General features: G+C 38.9%; 1 protein-coding gene across 2 annotated transcripts in view; it reads right to left on the minus strand.

Annotated features, from left to right (window-relative positions):
* Window positions 1-21,103, minus strand: part of LOC137243648 (transmembrane protein 186) — a 141,051-nt gene that overhangs the window by 43,092 nt on the left and 76,856 nt on the right. The window lies entirely within an intron of this gene.

The following is a 21,103-nucleotide window of genomic DNA, read 5'->3' on the forward strand; positions in this document are numbered from 1 at the left end:
AAAAATCGACGCTAGGTGGAGCAAAGATCGAGATATTAAAAAAAATCGTATTTGTGGTCTGATTTAGCTCATATTTGGAACACATAATACATACAAGAATAGAAAGCGACCTAGGAAAAAAATCGCCGCTAGGTGGCGCAAGGATCGAGATATTCACAAAAATCGTATTTGTGGTCCGATTTGGCTCATATTTGGAACACATAATACATACATGAATAGAAAGCGACATATGAAAAAAATCGACGCTAGGTGGAGCAAAGATCGAGATATTAAAAAAATCGTATTTGTGGTCTGATTTGGCTCATATTTGGAACACATAATACATACAAGACTAGAAAGCGACCTATAAAAAAAATCGCCACTAGGTGGCGCAAAGATCGAGATAATAAAAAAAATCGTATTTGTGGGCCGATTTGGTCCATATGTGGAACACATAATACATACATGAATAGAAAGCGACCTATGATGTTCGCTTTGGCTCATATTTGGAACAAATATTACATACAGTCCGGTAGAAGTGACATCAAAATATTTTGGAGTTGGAGGAGGGACAAGCATACGTGGCGCAGAGTCGAGTAAAGTCTTTGGAAGGATTATGTATTGAGGACTTATATTGTAACAAATTGTCAGGAAAGAGTCCTGGTAATAATGAGTCACTAAATGAACTAAATAGAATGAGAAATAATGGACAATTAAATAAAGACTAAAAACTTGAAAATAAAATAATTAAAAACAAATTTTTAAGTTAAACGGTTTTATTGAAAACAATACTTACATGAAGTAATAATAATACTAAAAGCTAGAAAATGATTAGGTAGGTCATAGGTACTAGTCATCACACTCCTCATCAATATAGGGCGTTGATCAGACAATTCAATAAAAGCGTTGGGCGAGTGAACTTTGTATGTTGTTACGTGATTTTCCATATGAATTTACCTCAGCTGATGTTCATAGCGAGTTAGCAGCACGGCGACGTAAGCCAAGTGAGTCCCTTACTGAGTATTATTATATAATGCTGACTATTGGAAGGCGAGGGGATATTGATGAGCAATCAATAAACTCATACACCATCGACGGTTTAAACGACAGTGGGCTTACTAGAACGCTATTAGCGATGAGTTTACGAACCAGCAATGAGTTGAGACAACGTCTTGAAAGTTTACGGTCAACGGCAGAAAGAAGCGGACATCGAAACATACTATGTGGGAGTTCATCGGAGTACAGCCCGGTAACAGTCGACACTAAAGAGAAACAGGTGAAATGTTATAATTGTAATGTATATGGTTATGTGGCAGCGAAATGCCCGCAACCTCAAAAGAAGCAGCGATGTACTAAGTGTTCAAAAGTTGGGCACGACGCAAAAAAGTGTTCAGCAGAATCTAAACATACTGTTGCAAAATAAATGGAAATGAAAATATACAACAAATGGTTCCGCCAATTGTCAAAGAGGTCGAGTGTGAAGGACGGAAGTACCAAGCCCTTATAGATACTGGTAGTGATCATTCACTTATAAAGAAGTCAGCGGTGTGGTTTAGCGCAAATCGAATGCCAACATATCAACGATTGAAAGGTTTTGGTGGCTCTATAGTTGAGGTTACTTACATTGTAAATACTAAGATTAAATTTGCAGACAAGGTTATCAGTGCCAAATTGTATGAGGTACCAGATAACATGCTCAATTATGACTTTTTGCTAGGAAGGGATGTGCTATGCGGTCAAGATCGTCGTTTGATAATTGATTCTGGATCAATAGTATTGGAAATTAAAAGCGGAACACAGTTCAATGTAAACAAGAATTTAGTTCAGAAACAACAGCAGGAAGTACTCAAATTATTAAATGATTATGACGAATGTTTTGCAGAAGGCATATCTACTCTGGGAAGATCCAAAACTACATTAATGGACATACGTGTTACTACTGAGAGCCCAATTGTGGGTAAACGGTACCAGGTACAATTTGCAAAACAATGTGAACTTTAAAGAATATTAAAAGAACTCTTAGACAATAACATTATTCGACGCAGTTCTTCTCCACACGCCGCGTCTGTAGCGATGGTAGCAAAGGCCAATGGGGAGAGCAGGATGTGCGTAGACTACCGTGCATTAAATACAGTTACTGTAAGGAAACATTTTCCCATGCCAGTGGTTGAGGAGCAATTGGCTAAGTTAAGTGGCGGACAATTTTTTACAACTTTGGATATGACTAGTGGATATTATCGAGGCCCGATTCAAGAAGATTGTAAGAAACTTACAGCGTTTCTGACGCATGAGGGATTGTATGAACACAATGTGATGCCTTTTGGGTTAGTCAATGCACCGATGGTATTTCAAGAAATGGTAGTACGAGTAATGTCGTCATTGAAGCACAGAGACAATGTACTCAGTTATGTGGATGAAGTGATCATAGCTATCCCGTCATTCGAGGAACGAAAAATAATAGTTTTAAGAGAGGTGTTGGAAGCGATTAAGCAAGATGGTCTTACGTTACGACCTTCAAAGTGCCAATTCTTGGCGAACGATGTTATTTTCTTGGGTCACGAGGTGTCTAAAGCAGGTATAGCTCCGGGGAAAAAGAAGACGATATGTGTTGAAGAGTTTCCTCAGCCGACAACTGTTACCCAGGTAAGGCAATTTCTTGGATTAACAGGTTTCTTTCGCAAATTTGTTGAAGGCTACAGTCATATCGCAATTCCACTCACTATGTTGTTAAAGAAGGATGCCGGTTTTGAGTGGGGTTCTTCACAGCAACAAGCTTTTGATCAGTTGAAGGGTGCTATATCAAGCAAGCTAGTGTTGGCGTTATACGATTCTCATAAGCAGCACGAGGTACACACTGATGCTAGTCATGTGGGCCTTTCTGGAATTTTATTCCAATATGGAGATGAAGGTATAAAGCTAGTTTTCTTTTATAGTAGGCAATGTAGTGAGCCTCAGTCGAGATATCCGAGTCACGAGTTGGAAGTATTAGCGATAGTTGAAACGTTAACACGCTTCCGTATGTATCTTTTGTGAAAAACATTCACAGTAGTAACTGATTGCAATGCTATTGTTACAACGAAAGCTACAACACCACTTCTTCCACGTATTGCGAGATGGTGGTTGAGATTACAAGAATTTGACTTCAAAACGATTCATCGACAGGATCATAAAATGCAGCATGTAGACTGTATGAGCAGATCACCTAGTTTACCACCAAGCGAATGCCAGACGGTTGCAGAGAATATTTTAGCTATCGCAACAGAAGGAAGCCATGATTGGGTGTATACAATGCAAAAGCAAGATAAGAAACTTCAGGATATCGTGGAAGCATTGAAATCTAGTTCAGTATCAGCAAAGCAAATTCAACAAGATTATGAGTTACACAAGGGTAGGTTATACCGCAAAGTTGAAGGTGGACGACGTTTGGTAATTCCTCAGGCCGTAAGATGGCGTATCACGAAGACTTGTCATGATGATTCCGGGCATTTTGGTGTTGAGAAGACATTACAACGACTTCAACGAGATTTCTGGTTTCATCGTATGAGGCGTTATGTTAAAGGATACATAGCGGCATGTCCAGAATGTTGCATATATAAGGTAAGAGGCAAACCCGATGGGCAAATACATCTCACAGAGATAACACCAATGTGCGTTTTCAAAATATACAATTTTGAAGGCGGTGCGAAATTCAAAATCAGCTCCAGTTATTGGAATGCTACAAAGTGATGTCGACATTTGGTCAACCAGTTCAGATAACTACGGATCGTGGTACAGCATTCACTTCAAAAGATTTCGAGACATTCTTACAAACATATGGTATTCGACATATTAAGATTGCAGTACGGACTCCGCGTGTAAATGGTCAAGCCGAACGTGTAAACAAGACAATTTTGCCAGCGATACGCACTATGATGAAAACTACAAAAGAATGGGACTCTATATTACCCACTGTACAATGGAGTCTAAATTCACAGCTAAATGTAATGACAAAAGTGAGTCCGAATGATGTCATATTTAACTACGACATGCGTGACTATAGTTTGAATAGGCTTATACAGTCAATTCACGACGAAGAAAACCAGGAAACAAATACCAAACGAGGTGACTTATATTTACAAACGAAAGAGCAAATTGAAAAAGAGAGAATAAAGTGGAATCAGCGATTTAATCAACGCCATCAGGGGAGTCACACAAGTTAGATGCGCAATACAAAGGCCCATATACGGTTATAAAGGTTTTGGATTATGACCGACATATTGTAGAAGATATTCCCGATGTACCTGTAACTCAAAGACGTTATTGCGGAATTATTTCAAGTGATCAAATGAAACGTTGGTGCCAGCTTAGTCCAGAACTTGAGATAGAGAACAGCGATGATAGTTCAACCAACGATTAATCGAGGCCGCTTAATTGAAGTCAGGAGAGGCCGAACTGTAAGATACTGTGTCACAGGATTTGATAAAATACTATGAAGTAGACTAGGAAATATGAATTTAGGTTTTGTCATAATTTTTCAGTTTAATTGATTTAAATTTTTATGTTCAAGCGAATTTACTGATTTAATAAATAATTTTTATAAAACGATCGACGTTCATCCTTGACAACTTTCTAAAAATGTGAGGCGTAGCATAACCTGATTAAGGTTCAGTTGGTCTTATATATGACTATCAATAGAAATAGCGTCCAACGCTTTTATTTAATTGTCCGATCAACGCCATAGATTGATGAGGAGTGTGATGACTAGTACCTAGGACCTACCTAAGTATTTTCTAGCTTTTAGTATTATTATTACTTCATGTAAGTATTGTTTTAAATAAAACCGTTTAACTTAAACATTTTTTTTTTAATATTTTATTTTCACGCGCAAACGAAACGTATACGTGTGTAAAAAAACACGGCTAATATGTAGTAAAAAATCATACAATTTTTGTTTACACAGCTATAATTCAAAAACGGATGGATCGACTGTAATATTTCTTCTTTGCAATTAAACTTTGAAATATTTGCCTCCGTTCTGCAACAAAAAAAATACTTGATTTCTTTCTGATGACAGTACAATTGTTTAAACAAAAGTAACACTTTTTCCAAAAATAATGCAGTGCGTGTGTTTGTTCGCTATGATACAAGCAGACTTGCTTTTAGTGGGATATTCACTTCACATTATGCGTCACATACATACATGTTTATACATTTGTACATTGTCAAAACGTGTTACTATTGTTTTGACCTTCAGAAATGATATGAAGATATGCACTGTTTAGCGTGCAACAAATTGAGCTTAGACGTGTCAAAGTTGACAAGCGAAACTCATCCATAAACTACAACACAATTACAAAAAATTACAATATAAACATTCAAAGTCGTTAATATCTAATTTATTTGTAACTGTGCAAATTGTTATTGATGATAATGTTAAGTAAAAATGTGCATATTTATTGCAATCAAAATTTATAGCTCAACTTCCTGCCATACATATCAAATAGATGCAGTATACAGTTGTTACTAAAAGTTTGCATATAAATTTCACAGATTTAATATAAGCACAGTCGTAAAAATTTGAATTTCCATTAACAACGATAAACAAATTTTTACTCTAACTGGCATATGTCAGTATTTGCAATTATAACATGCAAAAGTTGCAGCGAATTTCCAACATGTGATTTCACTCCCACGAAAAATGGCAAGGTTAGGCAATTATTTGCTATAAATACCTTTGATGATTATTTATATCGTTAGCTTAATGTGAAAATGTGCTAAGTCACTTTTTTTGAAAAATTGTATTTTAAAGCAGTTTTAAAATTGAATTCAAAATACATCGATTATAAAAAAAAAATATTTAAATTTTTAATTTTTACGTGCTGTGGGCAATGATGTGTAAATGTGCTAAGTCGTCAGCTGTTAAAAAAAATGTGCTAAGTCAACCTGTCAATAATATCAATCTGAATTACTAGATATTTCTTTGTGCGCGCATTTTATTTATTTATTTAATTCATTCAGTCTAAAAGTAAAGTGCTTTGTTGTTGTTGTTGTGTGTCTTTGCCGGATATAGATCCGGTACGTTCCGGTAACAAAGCACTATTAAGGTACTAATAGCTCGACCAACTCGGGAACGATTTATATGACCACATTAAACCTTCTAGGCCATACCGCCCTCCACACCCCCTAGCTCCATGAGGAACTCGGGGTCGCCAGAGCCTCGGCTGTCAATGAAACAGGATTCGCCACGGTTAGGTGAGTTGACAATTGGGTTGGAGAAGCTATATATTGTGCTGGGAACCGCTTGAGAGGGTTGCGAACACAATCCCTTGAAACTGGATTAACCCAAAGAGACATGCCTTTGGTGTATGATAAATGCTTTGCGCTGACTATAATCTACTTCAATTCTTACATGTCGATAACTACATGCTTTCTTACAGACTAGTTAAAAATAGAAAACAATTCAAGCTTAAACTTATATAAGCTGCTTTTAAAATTAATAACACTACTGAATCGATTTTCTAGATGTATAGTCCTAGTTATAGGTTCATTCATAGCATAATTCGTTTTATGACTTATTTCGATAAATAATCTATTATGCCGAAGATCACGCAGTGGAATATATGGAATGAACAAATTAGATAAATCAGAGCAATTCGTGCTAAAGTTTATTACATTATAGGCAAGCATGAGTGACCAAGCAATTTGTGACTGCTGGTATATGATGGGAGGCCGTCTGGCCAGTGAAGCATACGTAAAGCAATTTTGTAAACATTTTTGGAACTTTCTCAATTTTATAGGAGTTAGATTCATAGAAAGGATTCCATATTATTGAGCAATATTCAATACCACTTCTGACCAAGGATATATAAAGTGCCTTCAACGTCATAGGGTCCTTAAAGTCACTGGTGTTACGTCTACCGACCCCAACCATTGCAACAAATTTTGAAACAACGAAATCAATGTGACTATAAAAAGAGAGTTTGGAGTCAAAAATTACACCCAAGTCTTTACTCTCTTGACAAAGATTAAGATATTTATCATTTATTTTGTAGATAAAGTATGTGGCAGTTGTCTTTATGGAATAAGACACAACACAGCATTTGTTTGAATTTAAAAATAAGTTATTGTCTGCGCACTATCTGGCAAAAGAGTTCAGATTAGAACCGTTAGAGATTTGAGGCCGAGTTTCTCTTCCAATTTACGTCGTGCTCCTTTTTTTAATTTTTCCTACAAATTGGAGGGACGGGACCTACTTGTTTTAGGCCGACTCCGAACGGTATCTGCGAGGCAGATGGGGTTTCACTGAGAGCTTTTCATGGCAGAAATATACTCGGAGTTCTTGCCAAACAATGCCGAGGGGCGACCCCGCTTAGAAAAATTGTCTCCTAATTGAAAAACCTTATTTCTAAAATTTTGATGTTGCTTTGCCCGGGGTGTTAACCCAGGGCATTCGGTGTGGTAGGCGGAGCACGCTACCATCACACCACGGTGGCCGCCAATAGTTAGAAATAGTTTGACAAATAAATAGTATTTTTTGTGAAATATATAGTTTTAGTGTTATATTTCAATCATTAAAGGGGAGGAGTGATGGGGAAACATATTGAGTAAAAAGTGCTAAGTCAGGAGAAAAAAAGCTGCTGGGTTAGCACACATGACTTTTATTTAACTTTTTCAAAGCTTCTACACTCAAAAATATTGCAACTAAGGTATCCTCATTCACAGTTTTGAAAAAAAAGGTTATTTCAAAAATTATTCAGTTTTTTTCGTCTCCTGTAAAATTCGTAAAAAGTGACTTAGCACATTTTCACATTAAGCTAACGATATATGTATGTATGTATATAAAAATGAATTTCTGTGCGTTAGTCTCGCTTAAACTCAAAAGTGGCTTGACCAATGCCGAGAATTTTTCTTGTTTCGTTCGTTATGGTCCAAGGATGGTTTCGAAATTTTTTTTTTTGTAGAAGTAGGCGGTGTCTCGCCCCCTATTAGAAAAAAAAAAACTTGATTTTTTTTATAACATCCGTTGCAGCTGCCGGTGCTAGCGGGTATGACCCTGACACTGAGGGACTCTGCCAAATACCTAGGAGTAATTTTGGATAGGAAACTATCCTGGAGGGAAAACGCTCAGGAGCGTGTGAAAAAAGCAACGGTGGCACTGTACAGCTGTAGGGGAGCTGTTGCACGAAGATGGGGACTATCACCGGATATTACCCTGTGGCTCTACACCGCTGTGGTTAGACCAATCCTTTTATAAGCGGCAGTGGTCTGGTGGACGAGCTTAGATACTAAATCAAACCTACGGGTATTCCAGAAGGTACAAAGAAGTGCTCTAATCTGCGTGGGGGTGCTCTGTGCACCACCCCTGCGGAGGCGCTGGACACTATTTTTAATGCGTTGGCAATAGATTGAATGGCCAAGCAATGTGCGGTCTTTTCTGCTCTGCGGCTGCGAGAGTTATCTGGATGGAGAGACAATGTTGGATGGTCATGCAGCCATCCTTAAGTATCTGGACTCGCCTTCGCCGGGCTATTGCGCTCCGACTGTATTTTTCATGAAGTACGAGATTATTATCCCGGATAGGGCTTTTTGGTTGAAGGAGCCGGACCTGAGCGATAGGCTCCAGATATATACTGACGGCTCCGACCTGGATAATAAGGTGGGTAGCGGTGTTTTTGTACCTCAACTAGGGTGGAATCTATCATTTAGCCTACCCGATCATTGCAGCGTCTTTCAGGCGGAGGTGGCTGATATAAATGAGGCCGCTGATCACCTGGGGAAGGCTGCTCACGGCTATAACATAATATAATAAAAAGTTGCATTTACTCTGACAGCCAGGCTGCATTAAAATCACTTGGATCGGTCACATGTAAGTCCAGGGCAGTAGAGAAGTGCCGCAAATCTCTTAACCAGATCGCTGAGCAAACTTCCCTTAGTCTGGTGTGGGTGCCTGGACACGTGAATATACCGGGCAATGAGATGGCTGACGAACTTGCAAGAGGGGGCACAACCGTTCCGATTTCGTCGCCCTGGAAGGGATTGAGCATGCCGCTCGCTACCTGTAAGCTCATTTTGAAAGGGGTTTTCCTTAGGGAAGCGGGTGTGAGATGGAGCAATCTTGAATCCTGCTACCACTCTAAGCTCGTGTGGCCTGAATGGGACGCGAGACGCACAAAAAGTCTCCTTCTTTTTGGTAGGGGGGGGGGGGGGGGGGGGGGGGCATATCTCTGGTGGTTGCACTTATAACCGGCCACATAGCAATCGGGAGGCACGCACAACGGCTGGGTGCTTCCTATAATGATTACTGCAGGAGCTGCAAAGACGAAGAGGAGATAGAAACAAACACTTCCTGTGCGATTATCCCGCGCTTTGGCAAAAGGGGAAGAAATTTCGGGGATCTCCCTTCTTTGACGATCTTTGTGATCTGGCTAAGTTGGAATCTAAGAAACTCCTGAAGTTTGCTGTATCGACCTGTTGGTTTGAGTAGGGGAGAGATCCACGTGGTATCACAATGGGACCTTTTTGCGCCTAAGTGCACTGGTGCTCGCATCGGTGGCCACTCTAACCTAACCTAACCTTTATAACATCAATTATTTGAGTGGAGGTGCAGTGGGAGTGGCTATGAGGGTTAAACTGGGAATGAGAATGGGAGTAGAAGTGAGAGTTGGAGTGAGAGTGGAAGGTGGAGTTGGGAGTGGGATCGGGGTGTTGGAGTGGGATCGGGAGTGCGAGTGCGAGTGGAAGTTAGGTTGGGAGTGGGAGAGAGGGTGGGAGGGATATAAATGGAATAAGATATTGTAACGAATTTACTGAAATTCCTCTTATATGCAACATTCTACTAACGTTCGAATCACTAAACTGTTGAATAAATAACTCCACTATTCAATAATGCAAAATGGCCTTTCAAGTACTTCACAATACTACTACTTCTCGACAGATAGCGTGCTTAAATCAAACTCATTGCTGATTGCTCAGATTGCGCTCTTTTATACTCTTCAATTTCCTCGTTCCATACTTCTAGGCGTTTCCAGAATTTACTTAGTTACTAGCTATAAAATTATAACTACAGATGCACGTGTATAGCTTCTCATATGCGCGTGTATATGTGAGTGATACTTGCACAAATTATTGCCTACTTTTGGGAGTATCTCAGATATATGCATGTGTTTGTGCGTTGCTCTCCGCTGCTTGTATGGACATATGTATAGACATAATGATTAATTTGGTTATGTGCATACAAGTCACTGCTCAGTATCGGTTTAGAGATGATAGTACCCCTTAGTGTTGCTAGCGAGGCTTACTTTTTGAATGTAGGCGAACCAATTTTCGGGCAGGACAACGTTCGACAGCGGACAAACTAAAATGTAAGCAACTGTTCATGAATTATCTTAAAATTTGAAGTGTACGCCTAGACAACTACGAAAGTATTTTTATCGGAACCCGCTTATGGAAGAAGAGGCAAATGGCGGCCCCACATCGCTGGAAAGATCAGGATGAAAACTATTTAAATTTCCTTGTTATAACCAATTGGCGCCAGTTAACCCAGAAAAGAAGGGACTGGAGCAACTTGTTGGACGGCCATAACCGTTTGAACGGTTAAGCGCCGATTAATTAAGTAAGTCCAAACAACTTTTGTTTTTGAATTAATTAGAGCTCGTCCACGGGAGCAAATTCAATGACCACAGTGGTCATTCCACATACAACGTACACCCAACGACTTAACGGACCATAACCTAGCCTTATGGTATATCAAACTATTTTGTAACTTAAAACAATGACGATTTTTAGAAATTCTTCTTTATAAAGTCGTATCTCAGCGAAGTCATTAATAAAGTATTATCTGACGATACACGACTCAACCTTCTAACATCATCAAGGTATTGCTTATGAAGGACGGTACCAATTTAATCCTGGTTGATGTGTGGCACAGGTTCTACGCTTCCCAAGGCAACCGACCAAGGCCGTCATTTCAGTGTAACCCCATTTGATTTGTTGCGTCCCTCCCACAAATTGTTATCCTCCCAGCAGCTCCTTGCAGCGGGACTGCGCCATACACTCCTGCTCCGGGAAGGTATCGAACCCAATCCGGGTCTTGCTCCTGATCCCGGTCCTAAAAAACAAAACAAATAAAAGAGTTGTCTCATATGTGCGCAGACTACAAGGTCCAAATACGCGCACGCTGTCACTGCTACAACAACAACGCACACGCTGCTGTACATCGCAGAAAGTGCACTCAGTGACTTAAAAAAAGTTTGCCATTTAGAAGCTGCTTATAAAATAGACAGTTGATCATCACGTTATTTGGCTCCCACATATGCTCACTGCCACCAATCTTCAACCTGACGATGTGACCTAGCATTGGAAGCACATTTCTCACTCACTGCGTTCAGCTTCGTCGGTAAACATAGGACACAGTTGGGACCATCTTACTATCTAACAAATAGCCAATTCAAATAATTAGTCATATAATCTCTGTTAATCTAACAGAATAAAGTACAATTAATTGACGTCAAATAAAAGCCAAAATAACACTGTACCCTCCTCTCTTTAGTATGCGCAATGCAAGGGAACTATTTTCTCCTTCTTTTGCTTTCTCAAGCGTATGGACTCTTGTTGTTATGATGCTTCGCAATGGAATGCATTTTAAGTGAAAACTCGCGCTTGTGTAACATCGCAATAAGACATCTGGTCATTTGGCTTGCAGAAGTCATGACAATTGAATTGATTCCATTATGACAACACTTTTTACTTCCTTTATATTAGGTCGGTTGTATGTTTGTCCGCTTTTCATACAAATATTGCAATCGATTTTTAAGTAACTTCTCATTGAGCTACAAACCTGAAACTCTACACATAGGTTAGAACACCGTGACAATGCAAGAAAAGAAGGGGGGATTCGTTAGGTGGCGCACGGATCGAAATAATTAGATAAGAATTTGAAAATTTTCAAACCAGCTTTTAATTTTAAGTAACTTCTAAATGAGCTAGAGACTTGAAATTTCAAACTTAATTCAGAGGTCGACGACAGCCGGTGACACGATACAAAAAGATTCGCTAGGGGGCGCACAGGATGAGATATTTAGAAAAATCGTACGAAACGGAGAGAATTTTGGGATTGGTTTTTATATAAGTTCTCCTTGAGCTACAACTGTAAAACATCACAGATAGGAAAAGACGCCGGGAAAATTTAAGAAGAGGAGAAAAAAATTCCGTTAGGTGACACACGGAACGAAATATTTAGATAAGAATTTGGAAATTTGGTGTTTTGAGATCGATTTTAACGTAAGTTATCATTATGCTGCAAACACGAAACCTCAGAGACAGGTTAAGACACCGTGACAAAGGAACAAAAGGAGAACAAAATTCCGTAAGGTGGCGCACGGATCGAAAAAATTAGATAATAATTTGGAAATTTGATACCGAGTTTTAAGTAACTTCTCGATGAGGTAGAGACTAAAAATTTAGAGCTTAATTCAGAAGTCGATGACAGCCGATGACACAATCAAAAAGATTCGCTAGGGTGCGCACGGACTGAGATATTTAGAAAAATCAAACGGAACGGAGGGAATTTTGGGATTGATTTTTTTTGTAAGTTCTCATTGAGCTACAAGCGTAAAACTTAACAGATAGATTAAGACACAGAAAAAATTTAAGAAGAGAAAATAAAAATAAAATAAAATAATTTTAAGCACTTCCTTTATATAAATGGACAAAAATCAGCAAAAAATATCTGCTTATATAAAGACATATTCTTCCTAAATTTTGATTTTTAAATTTTGACATAGAAATTGCAAAAATATTTATGAGAAGTAAAAATATAAAGGGGGAGCGCAATTGATTGACTAATAATATCTCCTTTCCTACCAACTTTCCAATCCAAGTAATGTGCGCTCCACTTTTATATTTCTACTTCTCATAAATATGTTTGCAATTTCTATGTCAAAATTTAAAAATCAAAGTTTAGCCAGAATATGTCTTTATATAAGGAGAAATTTTTCGCTGATTTTTGTCCATTTATATAAAGGAAGTGCTTAAAATTTTTTTATTTTATTTTTATTATCATGTGCCAATTGTCTTTAGACTTTTTCTTATGAGCTATGGACAAATGAAAAAAGCAGCATTTAAATACAATCATCATTAATTTGCGCTTGTCACGCAAGTCATCCCTGTTTGAAGACAACCGAAGCCAATTGGGAGCACCAAGGTAGAGGCAGACTTGATCTGGCTTGCGGGCTCCAAATTGGCGTCAGTTATCTCGGAACGGGGATGAATGGCGTGACTTCTTTCAATTAATAATGATGAAGATGTATAAACACGGTTGTTTTTTTTTTTTTTGCGCATAGGACGTAAGTAAAAGTTTAAAAAGAATTCGCGCAAATCTATAAGAACCGAGACAGTTTTCTAATTTATCTTAATCGTCTCATCATAACAGCACTGATTGGGGTATTAATGTGGCACCGTCTAATAATTGCAAATGTTGAGCCTTTTGCGAACTCCAACGAACGATTTCATCCGCAGCTGTAGGGAGGATGAAGGGATATTGACTACGACATCTATAGAAAAGTTCGGGTAAGGGGTAATGGTGGTCTTCGCTTTTCTCACCCATCACACTGTGCAATACAGTGTATTTTAACCCGGTCAGGTGATGATTACTTAGAAATAATTAAAATCTGTATTGATCCTGCCACCTGCTATCCAAGAGGCTATGGCCCTGATATCAGTGCGCTACTTAGAGGTGAATACCGTCTTTTTCTTGGTGGACTTTCATTAATTTCAAAAAAGCTAATTGGAAACACTAAAAACCTTTCAAAAGTCAATATTTCGCATTCCCGTCTGCCGCACGTTTTCAACTTGTTGCTAAAGTCTTTTGTCATTCCAGAACAATGGAAAATGGCAGGGATAGTTCCACAACCAAAGCCTGGGAAGCCAACTAACGAAGGTGAGTCAGGCCGACCGATATCAATCTTTTCGCCAGTAGCGAATATTTTGGAAACCGTCCTACTCCCTCATTTTAGTACGAATCTTCGCTTAGCCATCCATAAGTACGGCTTCCGCAAAATGCATAGCACTGCCATCGCGCTATATGCCATACACTCGCTCGTGGCACCTTACATGTCAAAAGGAGTCAACAACGTCACACTACTCCAAGACATAGAAGATTCAACTCCTTCCCCCGCAAATTATCTGAATGGTCTGCAAGCGTCAGTTCAGTTTAGCAACGAAATCTTACAACCTAGGAGAATTAAACAGGGGGTGTCACAGGGTGGTGTGCTGACCCCAGTTCTGTTTAATTTCTGCCTGTCAAAGCTGCATTCCTCACCAGAAGGAGTTACTATCACTTCCAATACTGACGACCGGATGATAATGGCAATAGGATCTGGCTCTCCAATAGACGAATTAGTTTCTAGAACAACCGGCTATCTCCCATTCTCTCTAGTTATTTCGCCTTGTGCGACCTGATACTATCACCGACCAAATTCACGGCCACATTATTTACGACGTGGAAGAGGTAACGTTCGATAACAATTACACCTCGAAGGTATATGCCTCCGAAATTGTATCTAAAGTACAAAGCCGCGACAAAATCTTCAATTCGCTTGCCGGCAACACTTTAGCTTTATCTACATAGTGAGGCAAAAGAGCTCAGCATAAAAGAGCATAGTGAAATGCTGAACAGAAAGTTTTTGCGAAATTGTCACAAACCCGCACGCCCTAGCAAACAACTGCTTGATCGAGCCCCTATCACTATGATGAGATACGGCAGCTGCGTACGCAACCGTTTGATCGAGATAAGCATAAGAAGGCCCTAAGCCGAATCCACACAGAGTCGGTAGACACCTTTTCCAGATCGCGCCTGGTGAACACCGTTATCAGCATACACTATCAAACCTTTGCAGAAGAAGAAAGCAGACAAGAGCGACAGGAATCACTTTGGCCCAACTTCGTTCTGGATACTGTAACAGGTTAAACTCTTAATTGTCCGTAACGTATGTCCTGCATGCCATGTGTCCCCATATGACACCAAAATCTTTTCAATTGTAATGTGGAACGTACCCCTATAACAGCAACATCCCTATGAACCAACCCTGTTGGACTCCCGTTAGAGGACCTTGTTGACAATTTGTTAGGGGTCGCACCTATTGAATGGGGCGAAGCACTGTTAGCTCAACAATAACAACAACATGAGATATTAAATGTTGGACATTTCTTTGGGGATGCCTTGCTTCCTTAACGGTTTAGGGAATTTCAACTCTTCTTCTTCCTTCACTCCTGCGCTCGCATTACCAAATCCATAGCAACATAGTAGATCAGATAAAGCGGTGGTTAGGAAAAATAAATCTTATATGATTTTTAAACTGCAAAATCTTTTGTGATAAGTTTTGAAATTGAGTGGAAATTCTAATTATTTTATTCTTTTTTTTTAAAGAAATTTTTAGTGATTGACAAGAGAAAGATAATGACAATTTGTTTTATTCAACCGGTTTTAGTTATCATGTACATACGTAAGCGTACTAATTTTTTAAACCTAAAAATATATATAACAACAAATGATAAATCTGTAATTTAGCCGGTAAATCCAATTGACTTCTACCCAATGACTCATCAAAGTTTTACGCAAGCCATTTGGGATTTTTTCTCTAAATTACAACACGCACGATTTAAGCCAATTGTTGTGAAATTACTGTTCATAAATATATAAATAAATAGAATGGGAAAATAATTAGTTTGAATTTCCCCGCTGAGTAACTCCCACAGTAACGGAAAACTGTAAATGTTAACAGCAAGAGCGAAGAGCGTAGGCCTACGAGGGGTTACAGTTATGTTTCCGGAATTTGAGAATAAAAGAAACATTAACATAGTTAGAGTCTTTTTATTTATACCCAGCTGTACTTGTACACAGGTTATTATAACTTTGATTGGATAACGTTTGGTTGTACAGATATAAAGGAATCGAGACTTCCATATATCAAAATCATCAGTATCGAAAAAAAATTTGATTGAGCCATGTCCGTCCGTCCGCCCGTCTGTCCGTTAACACGATAACTTGAGTAAATATTGAGATATCGTCACCGAGCTTATCTCAGAATAAATTGGTATTGAAAATGAGCGAAATCGGATGATAACCACGCCCACTTTTTATATACATAACATTTTGGAAAACACAAAACCTGACTATTTAGTAAATAATACAGTTAGAATGTTGAAATTTGACATGTGGACTGATATTGAGACTCTTGATAAAAATTTGAAAAAAAAAAAATGTCAATGGGCGTGGCACCGCCCACTTGTGACAAAATCAATTTTAAAAATATTATTAATCATAAATCAAAAATCGTTAAACCTATCGTAACAAAATTCGGCAGAGAAGTTGCCTTTACTATAAAGAATGCTTTGACGAAAAAGTAACGAAATCGGTTAAGGACCACGCCCACTTTTATTAAGAGATTTTTAAAAGGGTCGTGGACGAAAAAAATAAGCTATATCTTTGCAAAAAAGGGCTTTATATAAATGGTATTTCATTTTCCAAGTGGATTTATAACAATAAATAGGAAAAACTTCAAATTAAAAAAAATGTGCGTGGCACCGCCCCTTTTATTACTAAGCAATTTTCTATGTTTCGGGAGCCATAACTCAAAGAAAAATTAGCTCAGAATAGAAGCATATGTATATGTATTATTGCGCAGCCTTGTAACACTATTAAGCACACAAAACAAACAACAACAGCATTTCAGGTGTACACCTGGGTATGTAATTTCGGTTTCACTTGAACTTAGACTTCCTTACTTGTTTTTATTAGCTCTATGCGCGGCAGTAAAACAAGTTATCTTAACTTTATAATAAAAAAAAAAAAATAAATGTAAGGCGCGATAACCTCCGAAGAGATCTAAGGCCGAGCTTCTCTTCCAATTTGCGTCGTGCTCCTCTTGATTTTTCCCTACAAATTGGCCGGACGGGACCTACATGTTTTTATGCCGACTCCGAACGGCATCTGCAAGGCAGATGAGTTTTCACTGAGAGCTTTTCATGGCAGAAATACAATCGGAGCGCTTGCCAGACACTGCCGAGGGGCGACCCCGCTTAGAAAAATTTTCTTCTAATTGAAAAATCTTATTTCTAAAATTTTGATGTTGCTTTGCCCGGGAGTTGAACCCAGGGCATACGGTGTGATAGGCGGAGCACGCTACCATCACACCACGGTGGCCGCCGTACTCTTATATATATATACTCTTTACTATATATATATAGTATATCTGCATAACTTTGAACAAGCTCTTACCTCTTATTTTTCTCCCACTTTCTCCCCCTTTTCATTATCCTATTATTCACTCTTTCCTCTGCGTCTCTTCCTCCCTCTGCGTCTCTTCCTCCCTCTTCGCCACACTTCTTTTCCGCTCCATCTATCACTATCTCCCTTTATTCGTCTAGCTCTTTCTCTTTCTCTGTCTCTTTCTCCTTCCCCTTTCTTTCTAGTTTTTCTTATTCTCCATCCCTTATTCCCAGCCCCAGTCGGTCCTTGGTCAATTTCCCGGTCATTCGTTTGTTTTTTATAGCTGTGTGGCGGTCGTCGTAATGTGGTGGTAGCGTAATCCGTCTACCACACCGAAGATTCTGGGCTTAAGCCCCGTGCAAAGTAACATCGAAAATTTAGAAAAAAGTTGTTTGAATTAGAATACAGTTTTTCAAGCAGTGATTTGGACAACACTTAGAGTGTATTTCTGCCAAGAAAAGCTTCTCAGTGAAAATTTATATAACTTGCAGATGCCGTTCGTAGTCGACATAAAACATGTAGTTCTCGTTCCGCCAATTTGTAGGAAAAACTAAAGGAAGCACGACGCCAATTGGAAGAGAGACTCGGCCTAAAATTTTTACTAATTGTTAGCAATTTGCCACGCCCCTATAATATATATCTTCCTGTCATATTAAAAATGTTCATCTCACGTAGCTAAGCTTTCAAATGCAAAAAACCGTTTTAAAATCGTACCATTCTGTGTAAAGTGATGGCATTTCAACCGTATTTATAGATTATTTCAAACTTAAGATATGATTGTAGCGACCTTTTTACTTTGACTTTATCAAACTGTGATTTTTGCTGGCTCAAGGTCCAATGTAATAAAACACTTTTTTAAATATTTCCCAATATATTTCAATCTACTTCGGAGATCGTCTTCAGGGGCTATAACAATAACAAACAAATATTCACATATAAAACTGCATACAATTGGGGTACAATTTTTCCATACATACATACATTAATTCTCTTGTCCGATACACGACACTTGTTAGTTCGCGATGCAGTTCAGAACTAATTTTTTGTTTTTTTGTGAGTCAAGTAAGTGTCTATAAATTTGTGAGCAATTTTCTGTGTCCGTTTTGTAGTTTAGTCTCTTGCTTGGTGGTGTATTTGCTATATGTAGCATTTCTAACGTAAACCTTTTGCTATAATTTGTCTCCTGCTCTAGTATGCTCACCGCTTTAAAATCTGGTTGGTGTCCGTTCCTTGAACAGTGGGCCGCAAGTGCTGTTGCCAGATAATCTACATTTAATATCCGATCTGTGTCCTACTATTCTTGTTTTTAATTTGTTCTTTGTTGTACCCACATATTCTTTTCCACAGTTATTATTTTCATTTCCCGCACATGTAATCTTATATATTACATTTGAATTTGTTATTTTGCTTTTCATGTTATTAAAAAATATTGTAACGAATGTTAGCAGCACTGAGCGATGCTATCGTCTCTAAGCCGATGCTAACCAGTGACGTGAATGCACATCAATAATTCATCATTATGTATCTACATAAACGAATAAATAATTGAGTCTACACATATGTACGTATACGAACATCTGAGCGGCAATGCACAAATACATGCATATATCTTATCTGAATTGTCACAAGAGAGAGCAATAATTTGTGCACGTAGTTGTGGCTGGCGATTTTGTAGCCGAAACAACTAGTAACTTCTGGAAATCGAAGAGCCTAGAAGTATGCAGCGTAAACTATAAAAGCAGTGCAGGCGAGTAAGAAGTAATTCAGTTTGATTTGAATTGTCAAGCAGTTACGAGTAGACGATATCTAGCGAGCAATAGCACTATTATTTTGATTAGTGGAGTTTCATTTGAGCTATCAGTTTGGTTATTAAGCTATTCGTTGCACAGTTTGAGTGTATTGTGAAGTACTTAATAAAGGCCATTTTTCCATCATTCAATATATTCAATCGCATACAACAAGTCCTTCGCATAAAAGAAAGGTGGTGTGATATCAAAAAATTGTCTATCAATCCTAAAAAACTGTCCGGTGCCTTTTTGCCGCAGAAGAAAAATATAATAAGAAATCTGATTTTAATTGGAACCTCTAGGCTAACACTGGACGGGCTCTCATATTAAATGATCATCTAGATGCTACCTTAAACAAAGCAACATGAGATTTTTTCGCCTGCACTGGGGCTATCTCCCAAAATTGTATACTAGAATTTAATACTGTTGTGAAACCAATAGTCAGATATGCTTCCTTAGTCTGGTGGCCGAAGACCGCGCAAAGAACGGCAATAACAAATTTAAACAAACTGCATCGTCTAGTTTGTATTGCCATGCACTTAGTGCCTTATAGATATCCGATCCGGCCTTCCCTATTTTAATAGAGAAGTAAGCAACACTTGCTGCTCTACTATTTCAAAATATCTGAAAGTAATAAGAAAATAAATAAGAAATCCCGTATTTCAACTACGCGATGTATTGGCCTCTACGCTCAGACTTTTCGACATTTCGAGGTGTTCATTGTGGATAGAAATCTTTGGGAAACAAGGAGTCCATATACTGACCCTAACTCTGGTTGAGCTCTGGTTTACGGATGGATTGTTTTTTTTTTTCAGGCAGACATCCATGCAATAGATGTTTGCGGTAGATAATGTCTACTAAGAGGCTTATCATCGAGAAGTATTCTCAATATATGAGACAGTCAGGCAGCCTTACGTGTTTTGCCGTCTTACACAATTACTTCTAAACTAGTTGATGGATGAAATTGAGCCCTAGATGATCTGGTAGCAAAAAGCAAGGTTTCGTTGGAATGGGTTTCCTGGCATCAGAGACATGAAGGAAATAAGCAGGCAGACTATCGAGCAAAGAACGATGCTTTAGCAGCATTCTATGGTCCACTGTCCTTCTGTGGACTCACAAAGACACATACTAGAGAAACCACAAGTAACTGGGAAACAAAGCAGTGCAGACAACATTGGAATGAATACTCAGGGCCTAAGTTTTTATACTCCCAGCAACGAGAGTATCAGCCTAACTCATTACTCTAAGCAGAGAGAACCTACAAACTCATTTGGGGTACTATACCGGCCACTGTAGTCAACGAGTCATCTAAGTAAGTTAAATCTAACCGAATCACAAATTTGCCACTTTTGTGAGCTGGATTATGAAAGATTTATGGACCTCTACGCGTTGGCGATGGCGAGTACCGAAGAAGATTTAACGATGAGGTGTGCGAGCTATACGCAGACATCAACATAGTCCAGCGAATTAAAACGCAGCGGCTGCGCTGGCTAGGCCATGTTATGCGAATGAAAGATGACACTCCAGCCAGGAAAATGTTTCTATCGGAACCCGCCTATGGAAGCAGAGGTAGAGGGCGGCCCCCACTCCGTTGGAAGGACCAGGTGGAAAACGATTTAAAATCCCTTGGTGTGACCAATTGGCGCCGGTTGGCAGAAAGGAGTGACTGACGCGCCTTGTTGGACGGCCATAACCGTTTAAACGGTTAAGCGCCAATTAAGTAAGCAAGTAAGGTTAACGTTCTATGTGAATGCGACGCGTTGGCAAGGCAGATACTCTCTCATCTAGGTGGTGTGACTCTTAATCCCTACGTGAAACAGATTTTTTAAATTGGAAGAAAGTTTTTCTAAGCGGGGTCGCCACTCCAGTGTATTTCTGCCTTGAAAAGCTTCTCAGTGAAAACTCATATGCCTTGCCGGCGACGTTTGGAGTCGGCGTGAAACATGTAGGTGCCATCCCGGCAACTTGTAGAAGGCACTAAAAAGGAGCACGACGCAAATTGGGAGAGAAGCACGGCCTTAAATCTCCTCGGAGATTATCGCGCCTTGCATTTATTTATTTTATCGGTACTGATGTAAAAGAATTAAAAATG

This window comes from Eurosta solidaginis, chromosome 3 (assembly GCF_040869045.1).
Source record: "Eurosta solidaginis isolate ZX-2024a chromosome 3, ASM4086904v1, whole genome shotgun sequence".
Classification (NCBI taxonomy): domain Eukaryota; kingdom Metazoa; phylum Arthropoda; class Insecta; order Diptera; family Tephritidae; genus Eurosta; species Eurosta solidaginis.